General features: G+C 45.5%; 1 protein-coding gene across 1 annotated transcript in view; it reads right to left on the bottom strand.

Annotated features, from left to right (window-relative positions):
- CRTAC1 (cartilage acidic protein 1) overlaps positions 1-14,084 on the bottom strand; it is a 541,606-nt gene that overhangs the window by 521,998 nt on the left and 5,524 nt on the right. The gene's annotated exons all lie outside the window — the stretch shown is intronic.

Consider the following 14,084-nt stretch of genomic DNA (forward strand, 5'->3'; position numbering starts at 1 on the left):
AATCCATTGTATAATTCATTATTATATTTCTAACATAACTCAGGGTGTTGCCAAGCAGCCTGGGGGCCTTGGGAGCTGGTGGCATGCACCCAGGCCAAGGAAGTGGAAAGACTCCTCCCCTCCATGTGTGAGCAGGGGAGCCACTTAGAACGCTACAGATGGTACCACCCGAAGTCTCTGCCTGCAGGCTGAGACTCAGAACTCACAGAGTGTTCTGGAGGCTCTAATGGAACAAGTCCTGCTGAGGCTGTAGAGGTCTAGTCCCACAAGCAAAGCGAAGCCTTCCTACCTTCAGAAGGTGGCAAACCCCTTACTGATAGAACGTTCTCTACTGGCAGCTGGGAGAAAGGCTGAGTGTGGCTGATGTCTTAATGAGCAGATCTGAAAACTGATTCCCGTATGGGGACCTTCACTGCTGCCAGTAAATGAGCTTGCTCAGGCTCAGGACCCAGAAGAGTGGAAGAAGCCTTTGCACCCGACATGTTCCACATGCCACTCCAGTGTCGTATGGAAAAGACAGGCAGGTCTGTGATTGCAGGACCAAATCTTGGAGAGCTGTCCTGGGAAGGGACTTCTTGTATCCTGCCTCACAGGGCTGACATTGAGCATTGCACGAGAGAGGTCAGTCCAAATTAAAGCTGTCTGAACAAGACAGCCTGCTCCATTGGGCTGTCTAATCACCAAAGACACATACATCACTGAAAGAGTTCAACTGGGCAGGATGTTTGTTTGGATAAAGGAAACTCATACCTAAATTAATGAGCATCTGGTGGGGTAGAGGAGCGAAGCTAAAGAGTTATTTCATAGCCAGGGTAGACATGTTGGAAAATAGCACAGATCTGAAGTTCCCAACACTCTCTATGGTCTGACTTCCACTGGCAAGACAGCAAATGGATTTCAACTTGAGAGCAAATCCAATTGACTGCTGTGGCTTGAAAGAGTATTGCAATCACCTTACAAAGTTGGCAAAGGACATGAACAGGAAAAGTGATGATGGGCATATCATTTTCAAGCCAGCCTGGTTCTCCCAAGAACCACAACTCATATTTTGGGAGGTAGGTCCTATTGGAATTATAAAGCCACTAGTAGCAATTTTTCATCAAATGAGAGTAAGGATAAGAATAAGAATGAGGAAGAAGGGGCCGGAGAGATAGCACAGTGGTAAGGCGTTTGCCTTGCATGCGGAAGGTTGCTGGTTAGAATCCCGGCATCCCATATGGTCCCCCGAGCCTGCCGGGGGCGATTTCTGAGTGTAGAGCCAGGAATAACCCCTGAGCATTGCCAGGTGTGACCCAAAAACCAAAAACCAAAAACCAAAAAAAAAAAAAAATGAGGAAGAAGAATCACAATCTTATCTCTCAATTTGTACCTTTGTAAAGCAAAACTTTACAGGTGTCAAATGCAAAAACAAATAATGGTATCTGTTTCCAAGTAAGTGAAACATGGTTATTAGGAAATTAGACACCTGTGGGCCTGAGCTTTACTTTCTTGGGTGACCTTGGACGTGTCACAGTCCCACTGGTCCTAGCTTTCTTCCTAAATGAGGACCCGAGAATGCATCTCTAAGTATTCTTTCTGGCTAAAATATCCCTTGATGGGTTAAAAGATTTCTGTTGGAGCCTACACCTGGTAATGCTCAGTGATAACTTCCATCTCAGTTCTTAGGGGATCATGTGATGCTGGGGACAAAACTTGGGCTCCAACATGCAATGTGTGTCTTCCAGCCTATTTTCTAGCTCCCAATACATCTCATTTTTAATTAATATTTTAATTGAATCTCCATGAGATACGCAGTTACCAAGTTATTCTTTTCAGTCATACATTTTTTCAACATCCATCCCTTCACCATGTCTCTAGTTTCCCTTCCGTCCTCACCCAGCCTGCCTCTATGGCAGATACTCCCTCCCCCCACATCCCTTCTTCATTTTTGACACTGTAGTTTGCAATATTGTTACTGAAGAGGCATCATGTATATCAATTTACCTCCTTTCAGCACCCAATTCTTGTCCAGTGTTATCATTTCCAACTATCATTTTAGTTTTAGTTCATTTTTTTAAAAGCAAACTTTCAATAGTTTTTCTCCCCAGTTTCTTTGATAAACTTAAGACCAATCTGTGGGGGTTTTATGGGCTTATTGCACATATTTGGAGTAAAATGGCTTTTTGACAGCTTCACAGGGGTCCAGACCAGAGATGAACCTAGAACTTGAGCGTGGACAGAGCAATGGTTGGCTGCACCCAGCAGATGGGGTGATGGAGGGTCAAGGGCACATACATTTTACATTTTAACTGTTTGCCAAAGGTAGCCAGTATACAAACTGGAGACTGTTTACACAGTGCTTCAAAAATTAGACAGGAAGCTGTACTGCTCTTGGATCAATCAGAAAACAGCAATAGAGAAGGGTCAGGAGACAATCTGCTGTCTCAGGGCTAAGCTAAAGGCATCACTGAGCTGCTCCTCTTCATCCTGGCTACTCAGAGGGGTCCTCAGACTGCCAGCCTAATCTTGGGTCTCACCTCATACGCATTTGAACAGTTCAGATGGGTCAAATGCTGGTCAAGGTTGAGATATTGCTCAACACATGCTGTGCACCAAAATTACACGGGAGCTGTAAAAAATACCCTAGTCTGATATGAAAGAGCCAATGATTATTGGGGGGGTTATGACTATAAACCAGATGTGGCAAAAGGGAAAAAGTTAGAGGAAATGGGCTAGCTCTAAAGGTAAAACTTTTGTACACCAAAGTATGCCATCAATAGAGTGAAAAGACAACCCCTGCAATTGGAAAGAATATTTGCAAGTCATCTATTTGATAAAAGATTGTTCTCAAAAATGCACAAAAAACACGAACAAGTCAGTGACAGAAACAACTCAATTCCAGAAAATTCCATGACATTTTTAAAAGAAGGGGTCAGACACTTCTGGAATTTATATGGGGAACTAAAAAATATCCATGAATAGCTAAAACAATCCTTGGGAGGGGAGGAGGATGAATCACTTTTCCATCTTTAAAGTGTACTATAAAGCTATAGTCATTAAAACAGAATGGTACTGGAACAAAGACACACCCTCAGAACAATGGAATAGATTTAAGTATTCTGAGACTGACCACCAGGTATACAACCAATTAATATCTGTTTTTTAATAATATATTTATTTAAGCACCTAAGCATCATGTTTACAAACATGTCTGTAGACAGCCAATTAATTTTTGATAAAGGTACAACAAGTACAAAGTGGAGCTGGAGCAAGGAAAACCTCTTCAATAAATAGTATTGGGAAAACTGGTCAACTATATGCAAACAAAAAAAACCCAAAGACTCAGACCTCTCCTTAACACCATGTGCAAAGGTTAAATCAAAATGTTTAAATCAAAACCAAAATTGATATCAGACATGAAACCCTAAGGTACATAGAGGAAAACATAGGCAAAACACTCCCTGACATCAACGCTAAAGGCATTTTCAAGGATTAAACACCACTGGACAAGCAAGTGGAAGCAGATATAAACAAATGGCACTATGTCAAACTTAGAAGTTTCCATACAAGAAAATAGCGACTAGGATACAAAGGCTACCCACAGAATGAGAGAAACTGTTCACCCAATATCCATTAGATAAGGGGCTAATATCTAAGATATACAAGGTACTGACAAAATTTAACAATAAAATCATCTAATCCAATCAAAAATGGGGAGAAGAAATGAACAGACATTTCCTCAAAGAAGAAATACAAATGGCCAAAAGGCACATAAAAAAATGCTCCTCATCTCTAATAATCAGGACAATGCAAATTAAAATAACAATGAGATATCTCATACCACAAAAACTATCACATATCACACACACACACACACACACACACACAACACACACACAGAAACAAGAATCACCAATGCTGGTGTGGATGCAAAGAGAAAGGGATTCTCATTTTCTGCTAATAGAAATGCAAGCTGGTGGACCAGAGAGATAGCACAGCAATAGGGCATTTGCCTTGCATGCAGCCAACCAGGGAGGGACCCGGTTAGATTCCTGGCATCCCTAGCCTGCCAGGGGCGATTTCTGAGTGCACAGCCAGGAGTAATCCCTGAGCATCTCTGGGTGTGGCCCAAAAATCAACCAATCAATACATAAATAAAGTTTAAAAAAGAAAAGAAATGCAGGCTGATCCAGCCTTTTTTGGGAAACAACATGAATATTCTTCAAAAAAGTAGAAATTGAGCTTTCATATGACCCAGCAATATCACTCCTAGGGATATACTCCAGGAACACATAGACATAATACAAAATGCTTTCTGCACTCCTATGTTCAGTGTAGCACTATTACAATAGCCAGATTCTGGAAACAACAGAGGTGTCTGACAACAAATGAAACTGTGGTACATCTAAACAAAGAAATACTATGCAGTCACTAGGAAAAATTAAGTCATGAAATTTGCCTATTATGCAGAGTGAAATGAGTCAGAGAGAGAGGGATAGACAGAATAATCTCACTCATTTATGGGATATAAGAAAAACCAGAGATAGTATGGTAATATACCCAAAAACAATAGAGACAAGAGTCAGGAGGATTTCCAGCACAGGTTAGATTTCCAGCACTCACAGAGTGGTGAGTGTAGCTAGAATAGAGAAGGGTCTACTAGGACAATGATGGTTAGAACTTATTGCTTGGACAAGAACTTGGTGTTGAAAGGGGAGAAACTAACAGGCAAGGTACCCCTCCATTAACAATAGTGCAAACCACAGAGTCATAAAGGAAAGAGAGGGCAGAGGGAGAAAGACAAAAAGAGAGAGAGAGAGTGAGTGAGAGAGAGAAAAGCAAATAGCCTGCCCTAAAGTAAGGTAGGGGTGAAAAGGGCAGGGGATGGGAGGGAAATGGGAGACATCGATGATGGTGATAAAAAGGGTGCACCGGTGAAGGATGGTGTATATTGTATAACATAAACCCAAAAATGGACACATTTGCAAGCATGGTACTTAAATAAAGCAATAAAAAATTAAAAAAAATAAAGAGGGGCCGGAGCAGTGGTGCAAGCTGTAAGGCATTTGCCTTGCATATACTAGTCTAGGACAGATCCCCTGGTGTCCCATGTGGTCCCCCAAGCCAGGAATGATTTCTGAGTGCATAGCCAGGAATAACTCCTGAGCGTCACCAGGTGTGGCCCAAAAAACAAAATAAATAAATGAATAAATAAAAAATAAAAAAAGAAACAACTCAATTCCAAATAGACAAAAAATTTGAATAGACATTTATCCCAAGAATATATATGAGTGGCTGGTTAATATATGAAAAGATGTTCAACACTGTCACCCCACCTCCATCTTCTGCATAACCTTACCTGATAGTAAGACCAGCCCATTTCTGGAAGGGGTCTTTGGAAGGTAACAAAAGGATTGTCTCAGGGGTAGGAAAGGGATTTGATTGAAGGTGGGAGAGAGATTCAGCAAGAGAGAAGCACAAGAAGTGCTGGCAGGATGGAGAATTATGAGAGACAAGTTTGAGTGCAGGGCTGACTATGGAACCAGCGTAAAAGGTTTAAGCATAGGCCACACATGGTGGCTAGGGCCTTGAATAAAAGCTTCATGTCTCCTGAAACCTGATTTCTGTGAAACTTTTCCTCACTGCTACCCTGAACCCTCAGGCTGGAGAGAGTTTCAGGCATGTGGACCTGGCTGGCAGAGAAAGGCCTCCATCCCTCCATCTCACCATCATCCACCTCCATCCTGGACTGTATAATTAATGTTATTCAACACAACACCACTAACCATTAGGGATATACAGATCCAAGCTACAGTGAGATAAATAATGTCTGCTGAACAACAGCAAAATCTAGAAAGTTGTGATTGCTGGTGAAGATGTAAAGACTTGGGACCTTGAAAATTGTTCAAAGAAAATAAAATAGTGCAGCTACTGTGCAGAACTGCTTTGCAGCCTCAAAATATCTGAAATGCAATTACATGCAATCTAACAATTCTACTGGGGGGAGGAGACTGTCTCCCAAAGAACCATGGGGTTGAGAATATGGCTCAGTGCTAGAACACGTACTTGAATGCCCGAGATTAGTCCCCAGCTCTGCAAAATAGGATAAAAAACAAAAAACAAAACAAAAAAAAACCCAATGTCCCCTGCCCCCTTTCAAGGGGAGGGTGTAGACTGTTGAATGGATAAACAAAATGTGGGATTTGCATATGGCAGAAAGGGTAGTTGCCAGGGCAGATGGAAAAGGAATACAGGGGGTTAGAGCTGACGGGATATAGTGTTTCAGTTTGGGAAGATGAAATAGTTCTGGAAGTAAATGGGAGTGATGGGAGTGACCGCTACACAAGAATGGAAATGCATTTCATAGTACTTTGAAAGATGTAATTTATATTATCAGTTCATAAATGGTTGAAATGTAATTTGGTTCAAATGTTAAATTTAGGTTACAATATTTTCCACAAAAAAGAGCACTTTGATGCCGGGGTCTCACCCCAAAGTATCTTCATTTAGTTTGAATACGGAAGAGACATCTGATTTAAAAACTCCCCATGTGACTCTAATGTGTTGCGGAATTTGAGAAACACTGTTCTATATCAGTGCCTCTCAAAGTCGAACGTACACGGCAATCTCCGGGTGATTTGTTAAAATGCAGCTTCTGATTCAACTGGACAGGAAAGCCCAAGAGTCTATATTTCTAACAAGTTCCCAGGTTCTGCTGATGTTGCTAGTCCACAAATGACAGTGAATAACAAGTTTCTATACAATCACTTCCGGAAGTAAGAAACCAGGCTATTATGGTACATAGCAAAGGTGTGAGATTAGTTCCAGAGCCTTTTCCTTTGTCTCTAGAGTTAAAGGGTTGAAATCAACTTGGGAGGTCCCAAGGGTTGCAGTTTCAGTCTATCATGCTGCTCTCAAACTGGGCCTCTCTTCAGCTAAACATCAAATGGCCACAGCTGATAGGGAGTGACAAAGGGATTCTGATTCTAATGTTTGCAAAGAAGTGAAAAGAGAGTGCAAAGAAGGTTGCAACCAGAGCAAGTGAGATCAAGGAGAGGAGAGAGTGCAAACATGGAAAGTCAAAGTCCAGAGAAAATGGAGTCTGGAAGGCCAAATGCAGGCACTAAGAGAGAGGTATGCAAGGTGTGTGCCAAAGTCATGAAAACACCTGTCATTAGTAGGTGCTCAATTCATATCAGTTAAATGAAAGAACCTGCCTGAGTGAGAGTGGGAATCAGCAACCTTTCTGGCAACCAATCACACAGCTACTTTGAAAGTACCTTTTCCCTCAAAGCAATACTTCTCAAATGGTAACATGCCTATTAATTCAACTGAGGATTTTGTAAAAGCAGGTTTGGATTTTGTGAATCCGTTGGGTGGGGGTATAATTCAGCATCTATAAGGAGAATATGCTGCCTAGTAGGTTGCTGCTATGCAGAACCTGCTCAACAGCAAAGCTCTCCACCCTTGCTGCCCCCCAAAATCAAATCACTTGAGTATTTAGAGACAAGTTGCTGCCAAAACCCTTTACCTGCTTTCTACTCTAATTGGCTAGGATAGGATATCTTTGGGCGCTTCCTAGATGACTTGTTTGGCCAGCCTGGAAGAGAACCTCCATTGAGAACCCTAGTTATGAAAGTCAGCTGTCATCTGACCTGAAGTAAAAAATATTTCTAATACTCAAATTCATCATCTGCTTGTTGAATTATATGTGGAAAATCTATTTATTAAGAGAGTATGGAAGGAGGGGAGTCAGGATGCAGAGTTTCAGGAAGAAAGCAAAGTGGACTGGGATTGACTCCAGCAAAGGAACAGGGAGTGCCCAGGTGACCTCACAGTTCACATGGTGACTTCAGGAGACTCACCATCCCATTGCTAAAAACATCTGAATCTTTGGGGGAGAATGTGGAGAAAGGTCAAAAACAATTAAAAGAAGGTTGAACTGATTTTGTCTGGGAATATATGTGGATTGGCTCCCTCCATGTGTCTGAGCAGTGAAGCAGCCCTCAGAGGCAGGGCGACGCCAAGGAACGGGTAGTGCAAGTCCTTGGACAACCTGGGACCATGAAGTCCTAAGAGGCAGGTTAGATGTCAAAGCAGAACTTGAGCAGAGATAGCCCAGGGCTGAGTCAGTTCCAAGGCTTTCTAAGGAATATACCTGAGGAGGAGGGAGAGGCCAGAGACTGCTCCTGCAGGAAAGAGAGAGGTGATCGCTGCAGGGAGAGGGCAAGGGCTGCTTCTGCAGGGGAGGAAGCAACTGTCCCTCGGGGGGGGGGGGGGGAGGGGAGGGGCTGTAATTGCAGGGGAGGAGAAGAAAGAAGAGAGGGACAATTCCTGCAGGAGAGGGGAGGGAAGACAAAGACATGGGCTGCTACTGCAGGGGAGAAGAGGGGAGGGAGGGGCTGGAAAGATTCTTACCAAGGAGAGTGGGCAAGACTGTTTCAGGCAATGAGAGCTGTTGTGTGATAAAGATTTCTTAACAATGCTCTCTAAGCAACCTGTTGGAACAGTCTTCATGAAGAAATGAAAGAAAAGGAAAAAAGGAAAGATAAACAAATGAATAAGCCACAGCCTGAAGTTAGGGACTTCATGGAGTATCAGATCCATCAGAAACCCTCTGGAGACTTCCGAATGTTTCTGGGCCTTACCCATCTGCAGTGACCTAGGAAGGGAGGCTTTCAGGTAAGTGGGGTGGAGGTAGCAGACAGGGCATAGAAAGTGCTATGGTTAGAGATTCTTTAGACATCGACTGTGGGTCACATGCCGCTAAACTCAGTTTTCTGTGGTCTTGGGACTTTGCTGAATTGGGTCTGAAAACTGGTAACCAAGCAACCTTGGTCGTGATATGGGGTCAGGCAGCTGTGGGGAGATGCTTCCAGGGCAATTTCCAGGACAAGCAGTTCTTTAGCAATTATCCATGAGCCGAGGACACCATCCTGAGCACATACAAAAGTGAGAGCCTCAAATGTTTCAGATGTCCTGAAGGAACAGGGAGCAAGGAACTGCTCCAGAAGGCGGGGTAGTGGGAGAGGGCCATGGGGGCTACAGCCTCTAAGGCACCCAGCAGGCACCAGCACCAGGGACTGAGTTCCAGTCCTGTACCACATGCCCCACACCCAGTGTTGGTGGGTGAATTCCTGATGATCCCCCCAGCACCTCTAAATGAATAAGGAAGCAAAAACATGTAGTACTATAGACATCAATGCTGCTGGGTGTAAGCCCATGTATTTAACACTAAACAGAGGAGCTCAGACCCTCACAGGGATGTCCTCCACAAGGAGGGCTATAGGGAACCAGCCTCCACATCTGCATTCAGGGGAGCTGTGAGGGAGAGGAGGAGGAACAGGTAGAGCTCCCTTGGAGGACAGGAAGACTAGGGTAGGGGAGAGTGCTCAGAGAGAGATGGAAAACAGGAGAGGAAAGGGCAGAGAATAGGCTCCTCTAAGGTCCAAGACCCCTGGATACCTGACCTGCTCCACTTGTGGGGTCAGAGTTGGACAAAGCCCCCAAAGCTAGTTTCCCAGCAAAAGACCTGCTATAGGAGGAGAGAACAGTGCTAGGGCTTTGGGGTTGCCAGTGGTTTAGCAGCCTGGCACCTTCTCCAGGACATTGTGGCCCATTACAGCCCAGACGGGTGCTGATGGAACTGCCCAACATTCTGCCATGCCCAGAACAGTCCTTACAATAAGTTCCAGTGTCACAGTGTGAAGGTGAGGCAGTCATGGGGGTCCTGGTTTCTCCTTCCTCCTACAGAACCCTCTGGGCTAGGGGACACACTCACCAGAGAGGAGATTTGGGAAGAACTGGACTAAAGAAATCTTTTTCCTTTTTTTGGGGGGTGGTGGTTCACATCTGGCCATGTTCAAGGCTATTTTCTACTCTGGAGTTGGGGTGACTCCTGGCTGTGCTCAGGGAACCACATGTGGTACAGGAGATAGAACCCCTGTCTCCTATTGGCACAGCTTGTATTGAACTGCAGCCAGTCTGTCCTGGTCTGCAGGACTCATCCCTGCCAGTGAGCTTGTCCCTTTGAGAAGGTGCATGGAAGGGCAGGCACCTCAGTGAGCCTCCAGGAGACCTCAGCCCTTGCAACCCTCCCCTCCACACACACCATCTGCAGCTGTGTCTGCAGTGATGCTCATGAACCGCCACCTGGCTGCGCCCTGTCAGACAAGATTTGAGTAGGAATGTGGGTGCTAGTCCTTGCAAACCCATCACTGCTCTGGTTGGACTCTGGCTGCGTTCGGGTTTCCTGGCTTTCCTTGCTCCTATGGCCACTGCTGGGGGAGTCTCCCAGGCTGTCCATCTTCATGTCCCTTTCTCCTTCACCTGAACAACAGTCTGACTTGCTGACTGCACCCTGACTCTTGCTTTTTTCCACTGCTTCTCTCAGCAGTCTCCCCCTCAATCCCAGAGCTGATCATGACTAATTAAGGACCCTGTACATGAGACAGAGTTTCTCGCCTGCTAGGTGCCACACTGCACTAACCCTTTCCAGAAGGGGTCACAATTTTCATAGTACCCTTAAGAAGTAGAGCCTACTATTGACCTGTTTCTCAGTGAGAAAACTAAGGCACAGGGAGGGTAAGTAATGTGCTAAAGGTGACAGTCAGTACACAGCAGAGTCAGGAATTGTGCCTAAGCCGATGGACTCCACCATCTTTCTGAGAAATGACACTTGTTTTTTTCAAGACACCAACCAAGGCTGTCTTCAATCAAGAGGAACAAGAGTTCTGCCTGGGGAAGGCAGAAGCAAATGGGTGTGGGAGCTGGTGAGGAGACCAGGCTGGGCAGCCACAGCATGGCAGCAAACTGGTCTGTGTGGCCCAGTGAGTGCTGTGTGACTGGACCACAGCAAGGGGGCAGCATGACTAGCACAGAGGAATCTGAAAAAGATTGTGCAGGCTTGTTGAGCAAGGGGAACCCAATGCAGGAGAGAGTATGATGGCTAGGGGCATGTTTTTGGAACAACACTGAGGAAGGATATAAGGATCCTTGGAGAGAAGGAAGGCGGGGCCGGAAGTCAAGAGTCCTAGAAGGATGCCCAAGAGGCAGAGGAAGCTGGAGGCTGTCCCTGATTCACTCTTTGGATATTCTGGTGCACCTACCCTGTGTCTGTGTTTTCAGCACTGGGAAACAGCTGTGACCATAATTAAGCCCAGGCCCAGGGGAGTGCATCCTAATTCTCAGCCATCCATGGTTCTCTGGCTATTCCTAGCCTCAGTCCTCTGCACTATCCAGTAGAAGCCAAACTCCAGACTTCCACACCTTCCTCTCTCCCAGAAGCACAGGTACCTTCTCCCAGATACTGCAGGGCCCTCCAGATACTGCCTGCAGCAGTGCTCAGAGAGAACACTTGGTCCCACTGCAGGAAAAAGGCAGACAGAGACTCAAGGGACCAAGGCAGGCGGTGCCATCGAGACTAGCAGACTAATGAAATGCTGTTTCTGAAGTGAGAGGACAAATGAAGTCTCGGAGCCCCCTGCACGGGGCAGAGCAGTTCCTTAATAAGTATTATTAACTGCTCAGGTTTCCAGACCCGGAGGTTGGGAAATGAGACAAGATGAGGCGTGCTGAGTGCAGAGCACGGTGCCTGGCAGACAGAGTCCACGAGGGGCATGGTTGTGAGCATGACAATCATGCTGCTAACGGCTGCTGATAAATGCTTCTAGGATGACCCTCCATATCCCAGAGATGGAGTCCAGCCCAGTGTGTGCTTCCCTTCCGGAAGCACTTGTCAAATGTTGAATGGAAGGGGAGGGACTGTAAGACTTTGAGGAATAGGCTTCCCTCTGTTAACTAATGCATCTAGGGACTGAGCAGAGTGCTTTGACTTCTTATTTACAACTGTTCAACCCTAGAATTCCTTCACTGACTGCAAGTTTACACATTCATTCCTCAAACATCTAGGAGATGTTTAGGAGCTAGGTTGGAAATGATACCTAAGATCTGAGTCCTGACTTCAAGATGCTTCTAATCTCAGACACAGTCCAGGGCAGAGTCCAGATATGGCCTGCAAAAGGGAGGAGTAAACTGGGATTGCATGTGGGAAAGTTTCTGTGGAGAAGAGAAATCTGGCTTTTAACCAGGGCTGGATTCCAGGAAGCTGCCATCTATAAATCAATGAATGGATGTGACCCAGCTTGGCGCTATCCTGCAGTATTTGGGTGTGTGGACAGAGGAGCAGGAAGATGGGGGAAAGTATTGTGTGCAGGCAGCTGTGAGGCAGCTGGATATCTGGATTGTTTCTGAAAGTGAGTGTCACACTAGGAATGGACCTCAGGTGAGTGGACTAAGGGCTGGGGCAGTAGGATACTGGATTACCTCCAAAGTTCTTTTCCTTAAGAGTCTATGGGTCAGGATTTTTGTTTTGTTTTCTAAATCATTTAAAACACATTAGTAGACCTAGCTATTTAAAAGCATCCTCGGGGAACAATGATTCATTCCCTGTTCTGTCTTCAGTGGAAATCCTATTGGCTGTCTATTCTGTCAGCTTTGAGCAGCAAGGTAAGTCTGGGCTGAACTTCCTCAGGGTAGGAGCAGAAAAAGGAGAAACCTGACCTTGCCTCAGGTTCAGAGCTGGCCCTCTTGGGTAGGATCTGTCTGGGGCCCTCACACTTGTGATCACAACACTTTAAAGGGCCATAGAGTTTTCAGGCCAAGTCTGAAAGTGAGACTGGTGTCACTGAGGCAGGCTAACTGGGATGGCCATTTTCACCCCAGTGCTATCCGTGCCATAAATGATCACTGTTCACTTCTCATTTCTTCCCTCCCTGCACCCATTGTGCTTGACACATGTTTATCAGAGCCCAGAACTAAAGAAACAAGGGTCTCTCCCCATTCAAGAAAGGATTTCTCCACTTGCCAAAGCCTCTATCTGCACTCAACTACTCAGATGAATGGTATATATAAGACAAGGCGGCTGTTGGGGATCTAAAGGATCACTCAACCTCTCTGATTACAGGACACAACTCCAGGAGCTGGGCCCCAGCCCTGGCATACTGGGTGTTTACAGCAGGCCCAGGGATGAGCATTCTGGGATGACACGCCCCCTCGGAGGGAAGAGTAGGGATTAACATTGGTCCTCTACAAAGTTCTAAGTAACTTTCCACCTCTAATTCCCTGACTAAGGCCAGGTCTCAGGAGAAAAATACCACCCCAGGGGCTGTGAGATGGCTCCAAGGGCTGGACTCATGCTTTCCATGCAGGAACACTGGGACCAATCTCTAGCGCCTCTTGTACCCCCCACCACTTGTGGGAGCATCCCCCAAATACTGAGCATTGGTAGATGTGGTACAAACAATAAAAATCCAGAGTCAGTCTGCCCCTGCCTATCCCAGGAGAGTTCCTTAGCATGTGCGGAGATGAGGGGCTCCCAGCTCCTCTTCTGAAGGTTGTGCCAGAATTTGCATAGCAGGAAGATCCCTGAAAGGAGGGTGGGCCAGCAAGGAGAGAAATCTCTCTTGGGGGTTGCTCTCCAGGTAAGTGGGAGCAGCTTTTCAGAGGAGTCCTGCTGTCCCTTTTCCAGCCAGCGGGATGCCTGTGCTCAGCATCAGATTCCAGTGACCTTGTCACTGAGCTTGTCAGCTACAAATAAAGATAAAAGTCATGGCAACAACGGGGAGGGTCTGGGTCCTGTCCCACCCCAGATTCATCTATGGCTAATTAAAGCCATACATCAAGCCCTCTTGGTAGAGATCTTTAAGTAAGTGTCTGTTAAGTAAACAAGGTTTTACTAATTAATGACACCCCCTCCCAGCTCTGCACTCAGGTTCTTTCTGTAAGCCCCAGCACTGGTACAGCAGGAAAGGATAGAAGAGGAGCCACCTCCCTTCCCAGAGGGACAGAAAACAGGCCCCGCTGCCTGTCATTTGTGAAGCTTCAGTTTCTCCTCCGGATGTTGATCAGATTCCCTGAGCTGGAACCAACTCACAGGGATGGAGCCCTGGATACTTTCCAAGAAGAAAGCTCTGTCTTCTAAAGAACTCAACAGGATTTCTTTCAAGGAAAATCTGTCTTTATTATTTTAAAGTGCCCGGGGTTTCTGAAGGGCAAATAACTTTGGAACTTTTCAAGATGATATGATATGCTTAGAATTTGCTAAG

This window comes from Suncus etruscus, chromosome 17 (assembly GCF_024139225.1).
Source record: "Suncus etruscus isolate mSunEtr1 chromosome 17, mSunEtr1.pri.cur, whole genome shotgun sequence".
Taxonomy (NCBI): Eukaryota; Metazoa; Chordata; class Mammalia; order Eulipotyphla; family Soricidae; genus Suncus; species Suncus etruscus.